The sequence below is a fragment of the Jaculus jaculus genome, chromosome 1, assembly GCF_020740685.1.
Source record: "Jaculus jaculus isolate mJacJac1 chromosome 1, mJacJac1.mat.Y.cur, whole genome shotgun sequence".
Lineage (NCBI taxonomy): Eukaryota > Metazoa > Chordata > Mammalia > Rodentia > Dipodidae > Jaculus > Jaculus jaculus.
The window spans coordinates 84,592,790-84,599,466 of NC_059102.1; positions in this window are offsets into that span (position 1 = coordinate 84,592,790).

Genomic DNA, 6,677 nt, shown 5'->3' on the forward strand with positions numbered 1-6,677 from the left:
AAAGAGTCCATCACATCCCAACCTCACCATTTTGGAAATCATGCTTCTAGTATGTGGGCACACACAAACTATACCACAAAAAAAAAAAAAAAGAAAGAAAAACACTATAGTAGGGGTAATCCTAACAGTATATTGCTATACAAACCACCAAAAGAAGTCTGTCTTAATATCCCAGAACCTTGAGGGCAATGCAGATTAGCCCTGTAGGAATGAATGTTTTCTGAAGCATCACTCTATGTCCTATGGGGAACTTCTCAGGATGCTTTGTCCTTTTCTCAGGGGATACTTAAAAGGAAAGATGGAAATGAGAGTTCACAGGCAGGCCTTCAGTGATGCTATCTGGCTCAAGAGCTAGATCTACTGTCAAACTCCAATCTTTCCTTACTTGATGTTTTTGATAAAAAGCTTTATGACTATAGTCAAAGCCATGTAACTTCTGAGGTCAGAAATGACTTCAAGGTCTCAAGACTCTGGTAGGAGAACTCAGTGTATGGACTAGGAATGTAGTTCAGCTGATAGTGCTTCAGGCCCTGGCTTCCATCTCCAGGCCTGTATAAATTGGGTGTGGTAACACACATGTGCCTACAAACACTCAGGAGGTGGACCAAGATCAGAAGTTCATGGTCAATCTTTGCTTTATGAGTTTGAGGTCAGCCTGGACTAGATAAGATCCCGTGTCGAAAACAAACAACAGGCTGGAGAGATGGCTTAGCAGTTAAAGCATTTGTCTTCGAAGCCGAAGGACCCATGTATGACTCTCCAGATCCCACGTAAGCCAGATGCACAAAGGTGAGTCTAGCACAAGCTCACACATGCCCACCAGGTGGTGCAAGCATCTGGAGTTGGATTTCAGTGGCTGATGCCGTGACATGCCAATTCTCTTTCTAAAAAACAAATAAATAAAAATAAAGATGGGACAAATAGAAAATTCAGAGAAAGGTTTCAGTATTTCAAAGCCTACCCATAGCTTTGCTATGGGCACACTGTGTGCCAGAGGTAAAAAGGACGTCTTAGCTGGCTCCCATATCAATGAGCAAGGAGGCACCCAGAAGGCCTGCATAGGGAGTATGCTTCAGCTCCACTACGCTGAGAGCATCTTGCTCTCAGAAACTTATACATACCTTTTTTCTGTTTGAAATGTTAAAATCCCCTCTCAAAAATGAGTCAAAACACATCAGCGCATCATCTATCACTACAAATAAACCAGTGATGCAGAGCATTGCTCATTTGCAAGTTTATGCTTTTCCAGTGTCATTTGGCTATGAATTTTTAATTCATATAACAGTTCATCATGATAACATTTTTTAAAGAATCCATTAAATTGTTCTGGGAATTGCCACCATTGAAAAAATTAAAGTAAGTTTATTATTGACAGCAGTTGAGATGTGTTGGTAACCCTTTCATCATACATTCCACACATTCAATGTGCTTTTATAACAGAGATGTCTTTCAACGAGTACAGGGTGTCAAGGTTGCCTGTCTTCTGTCCTGCTTCTGTATGTTTGACATTACAATACACGAACATTTGTCAAAAGAAACAGCAGCAAGGCTGCTGGTCAGCCGGATTTGCTTTGCTTTATGCAATACATTGTCTCCTAAAAAGTTGTTCTGAAGTGGATATTTTTTGTAAATTGTATCAGATTTTATATTCTTTTACAAAATAAAAATTTGTACTAAGGCCTTTACATACATAAATTGAGAGTCCACATGCTTTGTTTGCTTAAACACAGAATGTACATTCATTTATTTATAAGTTTATTCAACAAATATTTATTGAATGTCTTCTGCATGCAAGTCACTGTTACTCTAGGGAACTGGAACTTCTAGAGCAAACATGTCAAAGTCCCTGCCCTCTTGGAAATTAAATTCTAGGTGGACAGTCAGACTAAATAAACAATTGCATGGCATCATCTCAGATAGCCAAAAATGCTGTAAAGATGCAGACAGGGCAAAAGGGCTTAAGAGTGGTGGGAAGTTGTTTGAAACCATGCATTCATTTTTGATGCCTGCAAAACAAATTATCACAAACTTAGTATATGAAAACAAGATAAACATGTTAACTCATACTTCCCACGAGTTAGGAACCAAGGCATGGGCTAGCTAGGTCCTCTGAAAAGGTCTCACAGGGTATAGTCAAAGGGTCACCAAGCAGTACAGTTTCATACAAGGTCTAGAATTCTCTTCCGAAACTCATGTGCTCACTGATAGAATTCCTTTCTTGGTAGCTGTGGAACTCAAGAAGGCTGTGTCATTGGGAGAAAGGACCATTCAGCTTCTTTCTCATCCACAGGCTCTCCCTATTAAGTCATGTCCACCAGGATAGTATTTCTTTTGATTAACCAAAAGCCAAGTGATTTAAGTGATTTATAACCTGACTATGAAAGTTATATTCCAATGAATTGTAGGTTTCACTAGCACAAGGGAATTATATGGGGGGTATAGATCCACAGAGTGACCAGTGACAACTTTTCAATAAGTATAGCATTTGAACAAAGAACTGCAGAGAATCAGGAACTGAACTATGTAAAGGTGTAGAATGAATGTCTAACAGCATGAGCAAATAAATAGTCTTGCAGCAGAAACTGGCATATTCACAGAATTCTGAAAAGTCAGTGGAGTTAGACACTAGTGAATGAGAGGAAGATGGCATGCTGTCTGATCAGAGAAGGTGGACCACTAGTCGGGGAGAACCTTCAAAGAAGAATGGAAAGTTCTGGTTAGGCAATGATGGCATTTGATTTACATTTTGAAAGCCCCGTCTAAGTCCTTTCAGAAGAAATTGCATAGGAGTTGTAAACTAAAGGTAAGGAGACTATTTCAAAGACTCACTGAAGTCTAGGCACAAGATGTAGGCAGTTTGAATAAAATGTAGCTATTAAGTTGGAGAAAATGAAGTCCATGTTGGCTTTGGAGGGAGGGTCAGTTGTGAATACTCAAAAATGCAATGATTTAAGAGATAGACTTTCAATCCATGCTTAGTGGTTTTAGATCTTTCTGTGTCACATACTTACCATACAGGCAAGTCATCTAGCCTGCCTGCACCTTAGTGAACTCTTCAGGAAAATGGGACACAGCAGCACCTATCTCAGAGATAATCAAACCAAAGCACTTATCTCAATGCCAGGGCACACATTGACTGGGGAGTGACTGTTATTTAATTTTTTTTTGTTTATTCTTATTTATTTGTTTGACAGTGACAGACACAGAGAAAGACAGAGAGAAAGAGCAAGAGAAAATGGACACTCCAGGGCTTCCAGCTACTGCAAATGAACTCCAGATGCGTGCACCCCCTTGCGCATCTGGCTGACGTGGGTTCTGGGGTACTGAACCTCGAACTGGGGTCCTTAGGCTTCACAGGCAAGCGCTTAACCGCTAAGCCATCTCTCCAGCCCTAAAAGAGGTGCATAGGGGCTGGAGAGATGGCTTAGCGGTTAAGCGCTTGCCTGTGAAGCCTACGGACCCCGGTTCGAGGCTCGGTTCCCCAGGTCCCACGTTAGCCAAATGCACAAAGGGGCGCACGCATCTGGAGTTCGTTTGCAGAGGCTGGAAGCCCTGGCGCGCCCATTCTCTCTCTCTTCCTCTATCTGTCTTTCTCTCTGTGTCTGTCGCTCTCAAATAAACAAATAAAAAATTAACAAAAAAAAAAGAGGTACATAGCTTCTGCTTCTGTATCTACTGATGAAGGATTAGGCATATGCTATGAGGAAGGAAAAGAAAGTAGGGCTTGAATAGCTGGGAGACACGGGGAATATGGAGACTGAAGGGTGCCTTGTGGACAGCTTTTCTTCAAATGGAAATGCTAGAATAGGGTGAGATAATGTGTGCGTGATCTGGAAGGGGAAGGGGGACAGTAAGACTAGGGTCTGCATTCCAGGATTGTCATTGACTAGCTGTGAGCCATTTGATTAGTTAATTGGATCTGTATGAAGTTTCTTTCTTATATGAACAGATAAATAACTACAGCATACAGTAAAGTAAAACCCACAAGAAATTTCAGCACAGAGAAGACATGAGAAAATTGAGTTATGGACTCACTGTATCCCCCCAAAGTTCACTGTGGGAATCCTAAACTCCAAGGTGATGGTAATGGGAAGTGGGGCCTTTGGGAGACACTTAAATATGAGGGTGGAGGCCTCAGGAATGCACTGATACATGACTCCAGGGAGCATTCTCTGCTCTCTGCCAGGTGAAGGGCATGACAAGACAGGACTGCCCACTGCACCCCAGAGGAGGGCCTTACCAGAACTCAGCCATGCTGCCCCATGAGCTTAAACTATCCCACTCCAGAATGGAAAGAAAGATGTTCCTGCTGCAACCAGCCACTCAAGCCAAGGTAGTTTGACATAGCAGTCTGGGAGGATTCCTTGCCTCTGGAAGACAGAACCATGCAGGAGAGGTTTCTCACTTCTTTCCCTTGCTAAAGAATAGCCTTTTGTATGCTGTCTAGCCAGGAGATCATTCCTAGGGCTTTTTCCACCAGGAAACTGTCATCAAAGAACCACCAAGAAGGGCTGAAGAGATGGCTTAGTGATTAAGGTGCTTGCTTGCAAAGCAAAAGACCTCGGTTCAATTCCCCAGGACCCATGTATGCCAAATGCACAAGGTGGGGCATGCATCTGGAGCTTATTTGTAGCAGCTGGATGCCCTGGTGCACCCATTCTCTTCCTATCTGCTTCTTTTTCTCTTTCTCTCTCTCTCAAATAAATAATATATATATATATTTTTAAAAAGAATCACCAAGTAGAAGAGGCCTTGGCTTCCCCTCCAATTCTGCAGGCATTCTAGTTACAGTGTAACAGAAAGCAAAAGTGACTGGTCTCACCCAGGTGACATGAGAGAATGTCCCACCCAAAACATCCCAAGGTCTACAAGTATGCTGGGCCCTTTAATACTCTAATAAACAGAAAAGAGCAAGTGCACCTTAAAGGGAAATAATAAAGTCTATCTATTCCCAACTATTAGAGAAATTGTTAACTTCTTCTCTGTAGTTTTAGGATCCAGCATCTCGAAGAGTATAAGAACTAGAAAAAACCTTGAATTGCTTTTCTAATTATCTTCTATTGCTCCTCCAAACCCCAGCTCCCCTGAGAAGCCTGGCCAGACCACCCCAACTATCTAGTGCTCCTCATGTTCTCATGACTCCCTATGGTGTCTTCATGGTCCTTCACAGCTCATCATCATTGCTTAGTTTCATGTCCTCTCCTAAACCATAAAGTCTATGAGGAGGGAAGTATCTGTTCTACTTAGCACAATAGCACTAGTGCTCAAGCAATCTACTCCATTTAGGTTAATATACTAGGTATCTTAGACTAGGCAATTTATTAACCATATGAATTTGCTGCTCACAATTCTGAAGGCTGGGAAGTCCAAGATTAAGGCACCAATAGACTTTGGTGTCTGGTGAGACTTGTTCCTCAGACATAGCACCTCCAATGTCATCTCACAAAACAAAGCTCCTCCAAGCCTTTTTTTTTTTGGGGGGGGGTGGGCAGGGTCTTACTCTAGCTCAGACTGACCTGGAACTCTCTGTAGCCCAGGCTGGCCTCAAACTCATTAGTGACTGTTGCAGTCGGGTTCACATTGCTGGTAGAAATCACCCAACCAAGAGCAGCTTCTGGGAAAAAGGGATTTATTTTGGCTTCCAGGCTCGAGGGGAAGCTCCACGACAGCAGGGGAAAACAATGGCATGAGCAGAGGGTGGACATCACCCCCTGGCCCACATAAGGTGGACCACAGCAACAGGAGGGTGTGCCAAACACTGGCATGGGGAAACTGGCTATAAAGCCCATAAGCCTGCCCCCAACAATACACTCCCTCCAGGAGGCATTAATTCCCAAATATCCATCAGCTGGGAACCTAGCATTCAGAACACCTAAGTTTATGGGGACACCTGAATCAAACCACCACAGTGACCCTCCTATCTCAGCTCCTAAGTGCTGAGATTATAGGCATAAGCTACCATACTCTTTTTATAGGGCACTAATTCCATTCATCAGAATGGAGCCTTATGACCTAATCACCTCCTCCAAAGCTGTACCTCTGAAGGCCACCATCACCTCAAAGGCTCATTATCAGCACATGGATTTAGGAGGGACACAAACATTCAGACAAGGACATTGCATGAACAGTCAGTTGAAGCAATCTGAACCATTGTTCAGCACCTCTTATTTGCCAGGTTCTGGACAGAGCACTGGGAATATTCTGTTTGAGAAATAAGACCCTCACCCTTAAGGGGTTTACAGGCAAATTATTGCTTCAATTACATCAGAGCTGACTGAGGGGGAAGCTGGTGAAAGGGGATGTGTTGGCATGCATATTATCTTAGACATTTGAGAGGTTTGTAAGGATTTGGGAATTAGAACCTAGGGCCATTGGTACATCATTGCTTCTTGGGGAGAATCCTACTAAACACAGAAGTATAAGTTCCTCTTAATCATTTTGGCCTCAGAAATAAAATCGACAGACAAGAAAAGAAGCATCTATCCTGTTGAAGTAAATGACCCTAGCCGGGCTGGAGAGATGGCTTAGCGGTTAGGCGCTTGCCTGTGAAGCCTAAGGACCCCGGTTCGAGGCTCGGTTCCCCAGGTCCCATGTTAGCCAGATGCACAAGGGGGCTCACATGTCTGGAGTTCGTTTGCAGAGGCTGGAAGCCCTGGTGCGCCCATTCTCCCTCTCTC